Here is an 18,112-nt window from a genome sequence, read left to right as displayed (position 1 = left end):
TGTTTTAATATCATATTCTATCTATTTTATCCAGTTTTTATTATTCATCTACAGGGTGTTAATTGCGCTACTTTATTACTCTGTTGAGTAATTTGGGTGTTTGAATTGTAGGTAGTTTATTTAATTAATTTATTGATAGTGTAGTGTTAGGTTTAATTGTAACTTAGGTTAGGATTTATTTTACAGGTAATTTTGTAATTATTTTAACTAGGTAGCTATTAAATAGTTATTAACTATTTAATAGCTATTGTACCTGGTTAAAATAAATACAAAGTTGCCTGTAAAATAAATATAAATCCTAAAATAGCTACAATGTAATTATTATTTATTTTGTAGCTATATTAGGGTTTATTTTACAGGTAAGTATTTAGCTTTAAATAGGAATAATTTATTTAATAAGATTTATTTTATTTCATTAGATTTAAATTATATTTAACTTAGGGGGTTGTTAGGGTTAGGGTTAGACTTAGCTTTAGGGGTTAATACATTTATTATAGTAGCGGTGAGGTCCGGTCGGCAGATTAGGGGTTAATAAGTGTAGGTAGGTAGCGGCGACGTTGGGGGGGCAGATTAGGGGTTAATAAATATAATATAGGGGTCGGCGATGTTAGGGGCAGCAGATTAGGGGTACATAGGTATAATGTAGGTGCGGCGGTGTCCGGAGCGGCAGATTAGGGGTTAATAGTGTAATGCAGGGGTCAGCGATAGCGGGGGCGGCAGATTAGGGGTTAATAAGTGTAAGGTTAGGGGTGTTTAGACTCGGGGTACATGTTAGGGTGTTAGGTGCAGACTTAGGAAGTGTTTCCCCATAGGAAACAATGGGGCTGCGTTAGGAGCTGAACGCTGCTTTTTTGCAGGTGTTAGGTTTTTTTCAGCTCAAACTGCCCCATTGTTTCCTATGGGGGAATCGTGCACGAGCACGTTTTTGAAGCTGGCCGCGTCCGTAAGCAACGCTGGTATTGAGAGTTGAAGTGGCGGTAAATATGCCTGTACGCTCCCTTTTTGGAGCCTAATGCAGCCCTTCAGAGAACTCTCAATACCAGCGTTATTTAAAAGGTGCGGGGGGAAAAAAACCACGCGTAGCTAATGCACCCCTTCTAACGCAAAACTCTAAATCTAGGCGTAAGTTAGGGAGTCCCATTCCCAGGAGCTTTTTTTTAAGAACTAATTTTTGATAACTGATTCTAGGTTTCTTGTTCATCCAAATATATTCTTTAATAGTAGAATTGATTATCTTAATCTCATATTTCTTGATTAGTAGAGGTACATTCTGAAATATATATATAGCAGTCTTGGGAGTGCTATCATTTTAAGCAAGTTTATCTTACCCGAAATAGAGAGTGGGAGAGAAGCCCACCTTTTAAGGGTTTCACAAAATTGTCTGACCCCTTTACTGATATTCAAGGAGTACCATTCTGTTGGGTCAACAGATATTTTAACCCCCAAGTATGTCAAGTGTTTACTTGCTTCCCTGAATATTTTAGTCTCTGATTCTTGATTTTTCTGAATCCACAGATCTTCAGACTTACGTCTGTTAATACGGTATCCTGAAAAAGAGCTGAAGTTTTCTATAATCTGACAGATTTTATTGAAATTTTTACTTGAATTTCTAGAGAATACAAGCAAATCATCGGCATAAACAGCCAATTGTTTACTACTGCCCCCTATTTCAATCCCTTGTATGTTTTTCCTTAAAGCAATCAGTAAGGGTTCTAAAGCAATATTAGAAATTAGGGGTGACAGGGGACATTCCTGCCTTGTCCCTCAAAGGAGGGGAAAAAATGTTGTTTTGTTATTATTTATAATTAATGTTGCCCTGGATTCTCTATATAACATCTTGATCATGTTAAAGCAATTACCTAGATAACCAAATTTAGAGAGGGAGGTTAGAAGATGATCCCATATGACGGAATCAAAAGCTTTGCTTGCGTCTAGTGATACTATTAAAATATCCTCTTTATTTTCTTATTATATTTACTGCTATACCATTGGTCTAGAATTGTTAAGAAAACCTTCCTCAAGTTAGTATTCGAGGATCTACCTTTCATGAATCCTGTTTGATCTGAATGTATTACAGTATCTAATGAGGCCTCTATCCTTTTGGCTACTAAGCTTGTCCAAATCTTATAGTCGATGTTCAAAAGTGAAATCGACCTATACGAGTCAATTAGCTGTGGATCTTTTCATGGCTGAGGGATTACAATTATTGTAGATTCATTAAAATCTTCCAATGGTTTCAGTTGACCTTGCCAGAACTTATTTAACAAAATAGTTAATATTGGTGTTATTTCTTCGATAAGAATTTTATAAAACTCGGATGGAAAGCCATCCGGTCCTGCCGCTTTATTATTGGCCATTGCTTTAATTGTCTGGCTTACTTCCTTTTCTGTAATAGGTTCATTAATTCTCACTAGATGGTTTTTTTCTAACCTCGGATTGGTCATTGAGTCCCAAAATTTTTCTTTCTTATCTAGGTTTATAGGCTGAGTTGAATAAAGTTCTGTAAAGTGTTCCAGGAAGACTTTTTGTATATCCCCTGTATTGGTCCAGATATGCCCTTTATCTTTGATTTTCTTTATAATATTTTGGGTTTTATGGTTTTTATCTATTCTTGCCAGGAAGCTACCAACCTTATTCCCATATCTATAATATTGTGTACATAGCTTTATATTCTCTTTAATTTCATTTTGAATAAAGTAGTTATCCATGTTTTTTTTTGCCTGAATATATTTCTTCCAATTAGCTGTAGTTTTTTCCTGAATATATTTGAAATACTTATTGATTAAGCAATTAGTTACTTGTTTTCTATTGTAATGAGCTGATTGTGGTTGTGGATCTCAACTGCGGAAAATATATGATTGTATGCCTTACTTTAAGATACAATGAAGAAGTTACAATGTATCTGTCTGTATGGCAGCTGAAAGTTACTATTTGATTTAAATTCCTGATCAGTATTTCTGAATCAGGTTGCACAGCAGTTGTTAACCAAACGCTCCGTGGATGGGATACACTTTTCCTGATAGTCACTGAGCACACAGGAGGAGCGTTAGGTCAGTACAGATGCAGCAGGCTGTTAGTCAATTGGAGTGTGATACACGCTGATAGCTGTGCTGTTTGTGAGAGCTGACAGGCAGATGGGTGGAGCAGGTATTAAGTGCTGTGCTGTAGAGTTACTCACAAAAGTTCAGACTGAAGTTTATCACGCTACTCCTGAAGCGTTTGAAGAGGAATATGAGGAGGTATCCTGTGAGTGTGGTCCAATGTAAGTTAAGCGTCTGTACAAGTTATAAAGTTCACAACTTATATCGGATGAGACTGCAGTTGCGGTTTGGAAAACACTTGATCTGCCAGAGGCAATTAAGCAGGAAAATAATGCAGCAGCGGTGTTTGTTAATCCAAATTAGGAAATGTTCAGACTTAGTATATAAGTCTCTTTCAGTTGTTCTAGTAGGCTCCGTATTAGAAAAGGTTTAAATACCTTCAGATAGTTAGACTTGAACAGAGAGAGGTAAATCCCTGCAGCAGGTCTGTGAAGCTGTATGCTAAACTGGAAACAATACTGAAGCAGGGAGGGAGGCGTGTCCAGGCTTTAAATAACCTTGCTAGGTGTGAGCACAGGTAAAAATTAAAGGGACAGAAAGGAATAAGGAAATCCATGACATACCCCCCACCTCAGGGTAGGTGCCCCGCAGCTACGAATCTAGGTCGTTCTGGATTCCTCCTGTGAAACAGGGATACCAATTTGGGAGCATGAACATTCAAGGAAGGTTCCCAAGAGTCATTCTCCTCAGAGAATCCCTTCCAACGGATTAAGTATTGAAGAGTTCCACGGTAAATACGGGAGTCCAGGATGGCATCAACTTCGTATTCCGTGTCCCAATCTTGTAAGATGAGAGGAGGAATCTGGCTGGCCACCTGTCTAGTTTCGCAATGAGGTTTTAACAAGGAGACGTGGAAGGTGGGATGAAGTCGAAAAGTAGAAGGCAGATCCAAGGTAACAGCATTTTGGTTCACAATCTTTGAGATAGGATAAGGACCAATGAAGACAGCACTAAGTTTCTTGCTGGGGGTTTTCAGTTTTATGTAATGAGCTGATTGTGGTTGTGGATCTCAACTGCGGAAAATATATGATTGTATGCCTTACTTTAAGATACAATGAGGAAGTTACAATGTATCTGTCTGTATGGCAGCTGAAAGTTACTATTTGATTTAAATTCCTGATCAGTATTTCTGAATCAGGTTGCACAGCAGTTGTTAACCAAACGCTCCGTGGATGGGATACACTTTTCCTGATAGTCACTGAGCACACAGGAGGAGCATTAGGTCAGTACAGATGCAGCAGGCTGTTAGTCAATTGGAGTGTGATACACGCTGATAGCTGTGCTGTTTGTGAGAGCTGACAGGCAGATGGGTGGAGCAGGTATTAAGTGCTGTGCTGTAGAGTTACTCACAAAAGTTCAGACTGAAGTTTATCACGCTACTCCTGAAGCGTTTGAAGAGGAATATGAGGAGGTATCCTGTGAGTGTGGTCCAATGTAAGTTAAGCGTCTGTACAAGTTATAAAGTTCACAACTTATATCGGATGAGACTGCAGTTGCGGTTTGGAAAACACTTGATCTGCCAGAGGCAATTAAGCAGGAAAATAATGCAGCAGCGGTGTTTGTTAATCCAAATTAGGAAATGTTCAGACTTAGTATATAAGTCTCTTTCAGTTGTTCTAGTAGGCTCCGTATTAGAAAAGGTTTAAATACCTTCAGATAGTTAGACTTGAACAGAGAGAGGTAAATCCCTGCAGCAGGTCTGTGAAGCTGTATGCTAAACTGGAAACAATACTGAAGCAGGGAGGGAGGCGTGTCCAGGCTTTAAATAACCTTGCTAGGTGTGAGCACAGGTAAAAATTAAAGGGACAGAAAGGAATAAGGAAATCCATGACATCTATATAAATTCATTTTATTCTTTAATCTTATTAAGAACGTCGTGATCTCACCTCTGAGTACCGCTTTTGTGGCATTCCAAAATATATGAGTTTTCTCAAGGAAGTCACTATTGAAGCTGTTATAATCTGCCCATTTCTCTTTCAAGAAATTTATAAACAGTATTTTTTATCAAATATTTTGGAAAGAAAAACTGATTATTCTTCCTCTCCTTTTGTTTAAAGTTCACTTCAATTACAATAGGGGCATGATCTGAGATTGTTATCATATCGATATGAGCTTCTTTGATACAGTCCACTAACTTCTCTGAAATAAGAAAAAGATCTATCCTGGACAGAGTTTTTTTAGCTTTCGATAGGCATGTAAACTCCTTTTCATCTGGGTGCATAGTTCTATAGATATCTAATATTTTTAGGTCCTGCTGGAATCTTTTTATGATATGACTTTCTCTCTTTCTTCTTGCAAGTGTAGTTTTATCTAGTGTCTTCTCCCCTGATAATTGGTCAATACCTCCTCTACTTCTATCCAGAGTAGAATTTGGGGCAATATTGAAATCTCCGCCAATAATTATATCATTATCAGAGTGTTTAAATAATTTGTCCCGAATATTCTGCCAGAACCCTATGTTTTCTTCATTTGGGCCATATATGTTGCATATAACAATTTTTTTTATTACCAATTTCTACTTCCATTATAATATATCTACCTTCCACGTCTCTCACTACATTATCTATCTTGTACTCTAATGTTTTACTAAAGAGAACAGCTACACCTTTTTTCCTTTGGTGACCCAATGTGTATATAACTTCTGTAACCCAACCCACTTTCAATTTGGCTGCTTCTTCCCCCTTCAGGTGTGTTTCCTGTAGTAACAGAATTTGAGCTCCCAATTTTTTAGCATATCTCAAGATAGATTTACGTTTGATCGGGGATGTAACTCCGCCCACATTCCAAGACACAATTTTGAAGTTCATTTAATTAGATTACAAGGGTTACTAACTCGAAAGGGCTCAAGGGACATACAAGGGGGGGGGAGATAAAAAAAAAAAAAAAAAAAAACCATATCCCTTCCTTCATTTTTATTCTGTACATTTATATTCTTAAAAACATAAAATGAATGCATTATTACAATTGTAATGATACAACCAAGAACCTTAACCATTATAGTTTCTCCAGACTATCACCATGATTTTTTAGGAACATATTAACTTCATTAATTTTAGTAAATAACTTGTTCCCCTCCTTAGTTTGGATGCTAAGCCTAGCTGGATATAAAAGTCTAGCTCTCCATCCCTCCTGCATCAATTTAGTACATATTGGCGCCATTATGCGTCTTAATTGAGGTCTCAAAAGAAAAATCATTGAACAATAAAAATTTTCTTCCCTTGTAATTGATCTCACCATTTGCCTTCCGATAGGCATTCATAATTTTAATCTTATCTTGGAAGTTCAGTAATTTCATAACAACAGGTCTGCTAATTTTATTTCTCCCCGCCTCATCCCTTTCTGGTCCTATTCTATGTATTCTCTCAATAACTATGTCTTGGTCTACGCCTTTAATGTTTAATAAGCCCATTAGATCTATCTCCACAAATCTCTTGAGATCTTTCTCCTGAATATCTTCAGGAAGGCCAATAAGGCGGATATTGCTTCTTCTGGCCCTATTCTCTAGGTCCTCTAATTTATTTTTTATATTTTCAATCTGAGCTGATATAGTGAGTAGAGTCTGTTCCCTTTAATTAAATCTTCATTATTAGAATTAGGTATAGTACTCGCTTCAACTATTCCACCATGGGGTTCCAGCGGGATCCTGTGCCCTTTTTTTTCCTGATTTTTACTTCTAGAGGACATAATTGGAGAAGTATTTTTACTTTTGTTTAAAGGGACAGTATACTGTAAAAAAGTTTTTCCCTTAATGTGTTTACAATTGCTTTTTTTTACCAACTGCAGAGTAAAAAATTTATGAAAATTAGCTTTTTAAGGTTTATTTCTGTATATTAAAGCTCTGGTTTTGTGTTTTGAAGCCACAGCCTAATAAAATAGGTTGAGCTTGTAGGTATAATCAGATCTCATTACTGTATCACATTGTGCACATATACCTGCTTCTTTATCTTATATCTGTCCTTAAAACAATCACCAATACTTTGAGAGAACAATGGAAAATCAAAATTTTATTACCTTATCTCTGCAATATCTCACTGAGAGTGTAATTTCTTCTGCTGGCTGTGATTACAAAGCTTATCTATAGCTGGTACGCGCGGCCACAAACTTTCAGAATAGGTGGGGATACCACATGCTAAATTAACAATTTCAAATGCCAATATAAGGGTAAAGGAGCTACTTGTAAACAATTTAATACACTCCAGCAGGTAAAGTGGATAATTGGGAACAAATTAAAGGGGAGAAAATTTTTGAGTAAACTGTCCCTTTAAATATTTTTCTATATATGTGTTAAGAAAAAAAAAGAAAAAGAGGTGAAATATGTGTGTATTAACGTTTGTCAGTAAGAAAATTGAGAGAGAAGATATTTAATGTATCCTAATATTGTGCAATCTCTATTGCTATACAATAGCAATTTTGTGTTATTAAGTGAATTGTAAAGTAAACAATACGAGCTAAAGCATTTGTTTTCTTTGCTGGATATTAATATAGTTTTTTTTATTACTAAATGCAGTATAAATTTAAGTGGTGCCTTATTTCTGGCTAGAGATAGGTATAGGTCCTATTGTGCAGAGTTTATCTTTTACCCCCAAGAGTAACTATTGTATATGGTGTGCGCAACTTTATTACATCTGTTTCAGAACCTATTGCTTTTAAATTTCCTTAGAAAATAAGTTAAAAAATATGGTGTAGAGGCGCTTACAGCTGTGGGTATTACTGCTCTTAATGAGTAGGTATTGATCGTGTTATTTAAATGCATATCTCTACAGAACTTTTTATTTAATCACAAACTCTGTAATGAAAATTTTATATCCAAGCTCTTAAATAATAATCTCTTTACCAACAAGGTCAAAATTAAAATTAAAATGATTTATTATGGCTTATTAATAATACACAACAATAATAAGATTTTTCACAACACATTCATACTCTCATTCATAAAACCCTTTAATAAACTTGGCTGTACATAAATAGCCTAGCTAATAGTTTCAAATTTATAATATTGCCTTAAAAAAATGTAGCTATATAATCGACACAGTTTATAATATGTATAAGGAAAGTCCCAGTATTCACTCCAAGTCTCGCGGAGTAAGCGTTTGGCAACGGCTAGTATTTGGCTTTTCTGACAATGGATATAAATTTATATTCACTCTGAGTCTTTTACGTTCAAAAGATTCTTTTTCAAACAGTCAGATCACAGTCCTCAATCTGATCCACAAGCCTTAGAACATACAGAGACCAGGGATAATTATCTTTAGAGATGTTCAGTTGTAATTCGATATAATAGGCTGTACCGTATAAGTGTTACCTTAAACTTGAATAATGTCAGTCTCCAAAGGTACTCTTACCACCTTGGTTCAATCCTCTGCCTGCTGCTCTCACTTGCAGGTCTCAGCAAATACAGCTTCACACTCACCGGGATTCTTCACGCTGCTAGCTTGGCGTCTGACGTCACCGGTTACCCTCAGCTGTGTAATTTTGATATATTGGATTCTGATATACTTGCGCAAGTAATCTTTTCTCCAGTGGCCCTCCAACCTTTCTCTCTGCTCTTAGTACTCTGTACGCAGAGGTTTCTCGGGCTCAAAATTTTATCCTCCTTCCGACGCACAGTTTAGATCTATGCAGATTTCACCAAGTGTTCAGTATTTCTACGCGTTTCACCCCACTTAGACCAGGACTTTCTCAAGATACTGTTTACACTCACACCTGCTTCTTAAATACCCCTTTTCAGATCCGGTGCAAATTAGAGAAGAGTAACTTCCTCACCCAAGGCTTCATTTTGTGGGATCCTCATGTTTATTTTTCGCCGTTAAATGCCAAATGTTAACCTTAGTAATAGGGATTTTTAACTACATAGAAAAGTGTATACTGTTACAATTTATCCTTGCCAAACTTTATCCTTAGTAATTGGGATTTGGACTACGTTAAAAAGTTGTATACTGTTACTCACTAAATTGCATGTCTAAAAAATAAATAATATAAAAAACTATCAATTTCATCTCATATATAACAATATAAATAGTATAAAAAGCTATCAAATTCATCTCATATCTATAACAATTTAACCATATACTAAATTATTTAAAATGACCTTGGTATCATAACACAAATGCATGCTAAAAAAATTAATTGATTAAATCAGTAATTCTTTTTACATATATAAATTATTCCTATATAAATTTATTCCCAAAATATGTCTGATCTTATCTACAGGGCCTCCTACTAAAAACAAATAGAAAACCGACTAAAGAATGTTCCTCATTTAAAATGTATAAAAAGTATAAAAAGACACTTATATTGCACTTCAAAGGTCTACCTCTCCAGATACTTCATTCCCAAAGTATGTCTGTTCTTATCAACAGTGCTTCCTATTAAGAACTAATTCAAAACCAACTAAAAGATATTTCTCATTAAAATTGTATAAAAACACTTATATTGCACTTCAAATGTCTACCTATCCAGATATTTCCTACTTAAAAGAAACTAATAACATTAAACTTCTATGATTCATAAAAAAGGTGTAATTTCTATTTCTGAATTAAGCCCATGGGGGTACAACGAATTAAAATTGTAAATCATTTCTGCTTCTTTTCTTAGGAGTTTATTTTCATAGTCTCCCCCTCTCCAATCCCATTTGACTTTACATAAATCCCAGAATTTAAAATCTTTAAGATTATTCTGGTGGACTTCTTTGAAGTGTTGATAGAGGTGGTACCCCCATGGGCTTAATTCAGAAATAGAAATTACACCTTTTTTTATGAATCATAGAAGTTTAATGTTATTAGTTTCTTTTAAGTAGGAAATATCTGGATAGGTAGACCTTTGAAGTGCAATATAAGTGTTTTTATACAATTTTAATGAGAAATATCTTTTAGTTGGTTTTGAATTAGTTCTTAATAGGAAGCACTGTTGATAAGAACAGACATACTTTGGGAATGAAGTATCTGGAGAGGTAGACCTTTGAAGTGCAATATAAGTGTCTTTTTATACATTTTAAATGAGGAACATTCTTTAGTCGGTTTTCTATTTGTTTTTAGTAGGAGGCCCTGTAGATAAGATCAGACATATTTTGGGAATAAATTTATATAGGAATAATTTATATATGTAAAAAGAATTACTGATTTAATCAATTAATTTTTTTAGCATGCATTTGTGTTATGATACCAAGGTCATTTTAAATAATTTAGTATATGGTTAAATTGTTATAGATATGAGATGAATTTGATAGCTTTTTATACTATTTATATTGTTATAGATATGAGATGAAATTGATAGTTTTTTATATTATTTATTTTTTAGACATGCAATTTAGTGAGTAACAGTATACAACTTTTTAACGTAGTCCAAATCCCAATTACTAAGGATAAAGTTTGGCAAGGATAAATTGTAACAGTATACACTTTTCTATGTAGTTAAAAATCCCTATTACTAAGGTTAACGTTTGGCATTTAACGGAGAAAAATAAACATGAGGATCCCACAAAATGAAGTTTGGCAAGGATGAATTGTAACAGTATACACTGTTCTATGTAGTTAAAAAATCCCAATTACTAAGGATAACGTTTGGCATTTAACGGCGAAAAATAAACATGAGGATCCCACAAAATGAAGCCTTGGGAGAGGAAGTTACTCTTCTCTAATTTGCACCGGATCTGAAAAGGGGTATTTAAGAAGCAGGTGTGAGTGTAAACAGTATCTTGAGAAAGCCATGGTCTAAGTGGGGTGAAACGCGTAGAAATACTGAACACTTGGTGAAATCTGCATAGATCTAAACTGTGCGTCGGAAGGAGGATAAAATTTTGAGCCCGAGAAACCTCTGCGTACAGAGTACTAAGAGCAGAGAGAAAGGTTGGAGGGCCACTGGAGAAAAGATTACTTGCGCAAGTATATCAGAATCCAATACATCAACATTACACAGCTGAGGGTAACCGGTGACGTCAGACGCCAAGCTAGCAGCGTGAAGAATCCCGGTGAGTGTGAAGCTGTATTTGCTGAGACCTGTAAGTGAGAGCAGCAGGCAGAGGATTGAACCAAGGTGGTAAGAGTACCTTTGGAGACTGACATTATTCATGTTTAAGGTAACACTTATACGGTACAGCCTATTATATCGAATTACAACTGAACATCTCTAAAGATAATTATCCCTGGTCTCCGTATGTTCTAAGGCTTGTGGATCAGATTGAGGACTGTGATCTGACTGTTTGAAAAAGAATCTTTTGAACGTAAAAGACTCAGAGTGAATATAAATTTATATCCATTGTCAGAAAAGCCAAATACTAGCCGTTGCCAAACGCTTACTCCGCGAGACTTGGAGTGAATACTGGGACTTTCCTTATACATATTATAAACTGTGTCGATTATATAGCTACATTTTTTTAAGGCAATATTATAAATTTGAAACTATTAGCTAGGCTATTTATGTACAGCCAAGTTTATTAAAGGGTTTTATGAATGAGAGTATGAATGTGTTGTGAAAAATCTTATTATTGTTGTGTATTATTAATAAGCCATAATAAATCATTTTAATTTTAATTTTGACCTTGTTGGTAAAGAGATTATTATTTAAGAGCTTGGATATAACATTTTCATTACAGAGTTTGTGATTAAACAAAAAGTTCTGTAGAGATATGCATTTAAATAACACGATCAATACCTACTCATTAAGAGCAGTAATACCCACAGCTGTAAGCGCCTCTACACCATATTTTTTAACTTATTTTCTATCTAAAACTGTCTAGGAAGGAGACGGTAATCGTAGAAAGCAAGGTGGGCACAGTCTAGAGCATCACACACACCAATTTTTAAATTTCCTTAGCCAATATATCTGTTGGTCTATGTCTTAATGTTACAATTGATATTTTTTAAAAGATTTTAAGACGTTTTTAACCTTGCAATAAGTTGTCTAAATAATCCACGTGCAGTATCTTATATATCTATGAGGAAGTGTTTGCGAGCTTGGGGTTAACCACTGCTCTACATCTGTTAATCTTAGAGTCCTTTACTATGTGTATTCTACAAAATGCATAAAAGTTCTTTCTGGTTTTTTCTGCTATAGTTCAAGTCTCCTGAACACCCTTTGAGTTGTTTGTGTTATATATACAAAATGGTTTTCAGTGTAGGAGAACACCAGATTTCCTTTTCCCAGAGAGAATGAATGTTCCCAATCTTCAGGGGTTCTTAACTTTATTTTAGTCCAAATACAAATCTTGGTAATTTTCCTCAAATAATCCCAGTGTTACCCTGGATGAGAGCTCTGCCGCACAGTATGTATTAACCCTTCACTGGCACAGAGAGCAGCACAGTGTGTATTAACCCTTCACTAGCACAGAGAGCAGCACAGTGTGTATTAACCCTTCACTGGCACAGAGAGCAGCACAGTGTGTATTAACCCTTCACTAGCACAGAGAGCAGCACAATGTGTATTAACCCTTCACTAGCACAGAGAGCAGCACAGTATGTATTAACCCTTCACTGGCACAGAGAGCAGCACAGTGTGTATTAACCCTTTACTAGCACACAGAGCAGCACAGTGTGTATTAACCCTTCACTAGCACACAGAGCTGCACAGTGTGTATTAACCCTTCACTGGCACAGAGAGCTGAACAGTGTGTATTAACCCTTCACTGGCACAGAGAGCTGCACAGTGTGTATTAACCCTTTACTAGCACACAGAGCAGCACAGTGTGTATTAACCCTTCACTAGCACACAGAGCTGCACAGTGTGTATTAACCCTTCACTGGCACAGAGAGCTGAACAGTGTGTATTAACCCTTCACTGGCACAGAGAGCTGCACAGTGTGTATTAACCCTTCACTAGCACACAGAGCTGCACAGTGTGTATTAACCCTTCACTGGCACAGAGAGCTGCACAGTGTGTATTAACCCTTCACTGGCACAGAGAGCTGCACAGTGTGTATTAACCCTTCACTAGCACAGAGAACCGCACAGTGTGTATTAACCCTTCACTAGCACAGAGAGCTGCACAGTGTGTATTAACCCTTCATTGGGACACAGAGAGCTGCACAGTGTGTATTAACCCTTCACTAGCACAGAGAGCTGCACAGTGTGTATTAACCCTTCACTAGCACAAATAGAAGCACAGTGTGTATTAACCCCTTCACTAGCACAAATAACAGTGTGCATAAAACCCTTCACTAGCACAAATAGCAGCACAGTGTGTATTAACTCTTCACTAGTACAGAGAACAGCACAGTGTGTATTAACCCCTTCCCTATGACAGAGAGCAGCAAAGTGTGTATTAACCCCTTCCCTATGACAGAGAGCAGCACAGTGTGTATTAACCCCTTCACTAGCACAAATAGCATTACAGTATGTATTAACCCTTCACTAGCACAGAGAGTAACACTCTGTATTAACCCTTCACTAGCACAGAGAATAGTAATGTGTATTAACCCCTTCACTAGCACAAATAGCAGCACAGTGTGTATTAACCCCTTCACTACATTGTGTATCAATCCTTTACTAGCACAGAGAGCAGCAGTGTGTATTAACCCTTCACTAGCACAGAGAGCAGCACATTGTGTATGAACCCTTTACTAGCACAGAGAGCTGCACAGTGTGTATTAACCCTTCACTAGCACAGAAAGCAGCACAGTGTGTATTAACCCTTCACTAGCACAGAGAGCAGCACATTGTGTATGAACCCTTTACTAGCACAGAGAGCTGCACAGTGTGTATTAACTCCTTCACTAGCACAGAGAGTAACACACTCTGTATTAACCCTTCACTAGCACAAATAGCAGCACAGTGTGTATTAACCCTTCCCTAGGACAGAGCGCAGCACAGTGTGTATTAACCCTTCACTAGCACAGTGAGCAGTACAGTGTGTATTAACCCCTTCACTAGCACAAATAGCAGCAGTGTGTATTAACCCTTCACTAGCACAGAGAGCAGCACAGTGTGTATTAGCCCCTTCCCTATGACAGAGCGCAGCACAGTGTGTATTAACCCTTCACTAGCACAGTGAGCAGTACAGTGTGTATTAACCCCTTCACTAGCACAAATAGCAGCAGTGTGTATTAACCCTTCACTAGCACAAATAGCAGCAGTGTGTATTAACCCCTTCCCTATGACAGAGAGCAGCACAGTGAGTATTAATCCCTTCAATAGCACAGAGAGTAATTTACTGTGTATTAATCCTTCACTAGCACAGAGAGCAGCACAGTGTGTATTAACCCTTCACTAGCACAGATAGCTGCACAGTGTGTATTAACCCTTCACTAGCACAGAGAGCAGCACAGTGTGTATTAACCCTTCAGTAGCACAGAGAGCAGCACAGTGTGTATTAACCCTTCACTAGCACAGAGAGCAGAACAGTGTGTATTAACCCTTCACTAGCACATATAGCAGCACATTGTGTATTAACCCTTCACTAGAACAGAGCAGCACAGTGTGTATTAACCCTTCACTAGCACAGAGAGCTGCACAGTGTGTATTAACCCTTCACTGGCACAGAGAGCAGCACAGTGTGTATTAACCCTTCACTGGCACAGAGAGCTGCACAGTGTGTATTAACCCTTTACTTCCATAAAAAAGAAGAAAATTAATTAGTACTCCATTGCCTGGCACAAGCAGACATGTAACATGCATTCAAAGAACAACAACATTTATAACAATTGTAAACATTTTAAGAAGACCAGAAAGTAACTAAAACGTTTTATCACACAGTACACACAGCCTGACTCACCCACGAGCTGCAGCTGCACAGGAAGTAAATGGGAGGGGAACAAAGAGCAGTTCAATACTGAACTACATCTCCCAGAATACATGCTGAAAAGTCACATGTTAAGCAGCAGCCAATCAGACAAAAGAACAAAATGCAAACATTTTAAAGACAAATTGGATGCTTTGTAACATTGTTTAAATGCTGCAAATTCATAAAATTAGTAACTGAGCACATTGTCACTGTCATATCCTCTACTAGTGCATTACAGCTACACTATATACATAAAGCTACACAATATATATTAGCACTTTCACTAGCACTGAGAAGAGCTGCACTTTGTATTAACCCCTTAAACAGCACAGCACAGAGATTTACACATTGTAGTAACCCCTTCACTAGCACAGAGAGCAGCACAGTGTGTATTAACCCTTCACTAGCACAGTGAGCAGCACATTGTGTATTAACCCTTCACTAGCACAGTGAGCTGCACATTGTGTATTAACCCTTCACTAGCACAGAGAGCTGCACAGTGTGTATTAACCCTTCACAAGCACAGAGAGCTGCACAGTGTGTATTAACCCCTCACTAGCACAGAGAGCAGCACAGTGTGTATTAACCCTTCACTAGCACAGAGAGCAGCACAGTGTGTATTAACCCATCACTAGCACAGAGAGCAGCACAGTGTGTATTAACCCCTCACTAGCACAGAGAGCAGCACAGTGTGTATTAACCCATCACTAGCACAGAGAGCAGCACAGTGTGTATTAACCCTTCACTAGCACAGAGAGCAGCACAGTGTGTATTAACCCTTCACTAGCACAGAGAGCAGCACAGTGTGTATTAACCCTTCACTAGCACAGAGAGCAGCACAGTGTGTATTAAACCTTCACTAGCACAGAGAGCAGCACAGTGTGTATTAACCCTTCACTAGCACAGAGAGCTGCACTGTGTGTATTAACCCCTCACTAGCACAGAGAGCAGCACAGTGTGTATTAACCCATCACTAGCACAGAGAGCAGCACAGTGTGTATTAACCCTTCACAAGCACAGAGAGCTGCACAGTGTGTATTTACATACCCCCCAACTGTCCCGATTTTCGCGTGACAGTCCCGATTTTAGGGGTCTGCCCCCCTGTCCCAGGTTGCTAGCCATCTGTCCGCATTTGCCCCATGCATTTAAAAAAAAAAAAATTCTATTGGGCCCATAGTCAGAAGCAGCTGGCTTTGCTCTCACAGGGTTAGATACCTGTTAGATTCCCTGTGGAAAAGGAATGGTGTGTGGGTTAAGCAGGAGTAAGAAGGCTGTATACACTCTGACCACGGGTAATGGTGACCTCTCTAACCTACCTCTGGTAATGATGATATCTAACCCCTGGTGATAATACTAGCATGTCTTCAGTTTTATACAATGAGCAGTGGCAGCCGCAGACTGCCAGCTAATGTGCTTGCCAACCCCAGGACCCCATACAATGAATGTAGTGCGTATGTCTATCTGTATCCATAACTGTGTGTGTGTATCTGTATGTATAAGTGTATGCTATGTAGTGTGTGTATATCTTCATGTATAAGTGTATGCTATGTAGTGTGTGTATATCTGCATGTATAAGTTTATGCTATGTAGTGTGTGTGTGTCTGCATGTATAAGTGTAAGCTATGTAGTGTGTGTATGTGTATCTGCATGTATAAGTGTATGCTATGTAGTGTGTGTGTGTGTGTATCTTCATGTGTAAGTGTATACTATGTAGTGTGTGTGTATCTGCATGTATAAGTGTATGCTATGTAGTGTAAGAGTATCTGCATGTATAAGTGTATACTATGTAGTGTCTGTGTATCTGCATGTATAAGTGTATGCTGCATGTATAAGTGTATGCTATGTAGTGTGTGTGTGTGTATCTTTATGTATGTGTATGCTATGTAGTATGTGTGTGTATCTTCACGTGTAAGTGTATGCTATGTAGTGTGTATCTGCATGTATAAGTGTGTATCTGCATGTATAAGTGTATACTATGTAGTGTCTGTGTATCTGCATGTATAAGTGTATGCTATGTAGTGTGTGTGTGTATCTTCATGTGTAAGTGTATGCTATGTAGTGTGTGTATCTTCACGTGTAAGTGTATGCTATGTAGTGTGTGTGTATCTTCATGTGTAAGTGTATGCTATGTAGTGTGTGTGTATCTGCATGTATAAGTGTAAGCTATGTAGTGTGTGTGTGTGTATCTGAATGTATATGTATATGCTATGCAGGGGGTGTATGTGTATCTGCATGTATAAGTGTATGCTATGTAGTGAGTGTGTGTATCTGAATGTATAAGTGTATGCTATGCAGTGGGTGTGTGTGTATCTGTATGTATAAGTTTATGCTATGTAGTGTGTGTGTATCTGCATGTGTTAGTGTATGCTATGTAGTGTGTGTGTATCTGAATGTATAAGTGTATGCTATGTAGTGTGTGTGTATCTGAATGTATAAGTGTATGCTATGCAGTGTGTGTATGTGTATCTGAATGTATAAGTGTATGCTATGTAGTGTGTGTGTATCTGAATGTATAAGTGTATGCTATGTAGTGTGTGTGTATCTGAATGTATAAGTGTATGCTATGCAGTGTGTGTATGTGTATCTGAATGTATAAGTGTATGCTATGCAGTGTGTGTATGTGTATCTGCATGTATAAGTGTATGCTATGTAGTGTGTGTGTATCTGCATGTATAAGTGTATGCTATGTAGTGTGTGTGTATCTGAATGTATAAGTGTATGCTATGTAGTGTGTGTGTATCTGAATGTATAAGTGTATGCTATGTAGTGTGTGTATCTGAATGTATAAGTGTATGCTATGTAGTGTGTGTGTATCTGAATGTATAAGTGTATGCTATGTAGTGTGTGTGTATCTGCATGTATAAGTGTATGCTATGTAGTGTGTGTGTATCTGAATGTATAAGTGTATGCTATGTAGTGTGTGTGTATCTGAATGTATAAGTGTATGTTATGGGTGTTATGTTTAGCTTATATGCAACTCTATGATTTATTTCTATTGCACTTATTTCCTGTTCCTGTTAGTTCTATGCTAAGATCATGGCTTCTGTACACTAATGCCTTGTGCTGTCATTATTTACACCACATGAAACATGGTGTCAGAAGTATCTGAATCTGTGCTGTTTCTACCAATCTGATGCTAAGAACTTGCCAGTCTTGCAGTGAGAGACTTTAGAGCTGATTGTGCCTCCTGTAGCAATCACAGTCCTGTGCTGAAAGCTGAGCACTGAAAGCAAGAAAACCAGCACCATGGCAGCTGCTAACAGCATTCCACTGCCTGAGGCAATGAGGGTGAGTGGGGA

At 37.5% G+C, this 18,112-nt stretch overlaps 1 protein-coding gene across 1 annotated transcript in view; it reads right to left on the bottom strand.

Moving 5' to 3' along the window:
* LOC128659868 (gastrula zinc finger protein XlCGF26.1-like) overlaps positions 1 to 14,815 on the bottom strand; it is a gene marked incomplete at its 3' end in the record, with an annotated part of 163,800 nt that extends 148,985 nt beyond the window's left edge. Inside the window, exon 1 of the mRNA XM_053713445.1 lies at positions 14,805 to 14,815. The remainder of the gene's footprint in view (positions 1 to 14,804) is intronic.
* Between the last annotated feature and the right edge of the window lie 3,297 nt (positions 14,816 to 18,112).

Source organism: Bombina bombina, chromosome 5, assembly GCF_027579735.1.
Source record: "Bombina bombina isolate aBomBom1 chromosome 5, aBomBom1.pri, whole genome shotgun sequence".
In the NCBI taxonomy this organism is placed as follows: Eukaryota; Metazoa; Chordata; class Amphibia; order Anura; family Bombinatoridae; genus Bombina; species Bombina bombina.
This window is presented reverse-complemented; position numbering and strand designations above follow the sequence as displayed.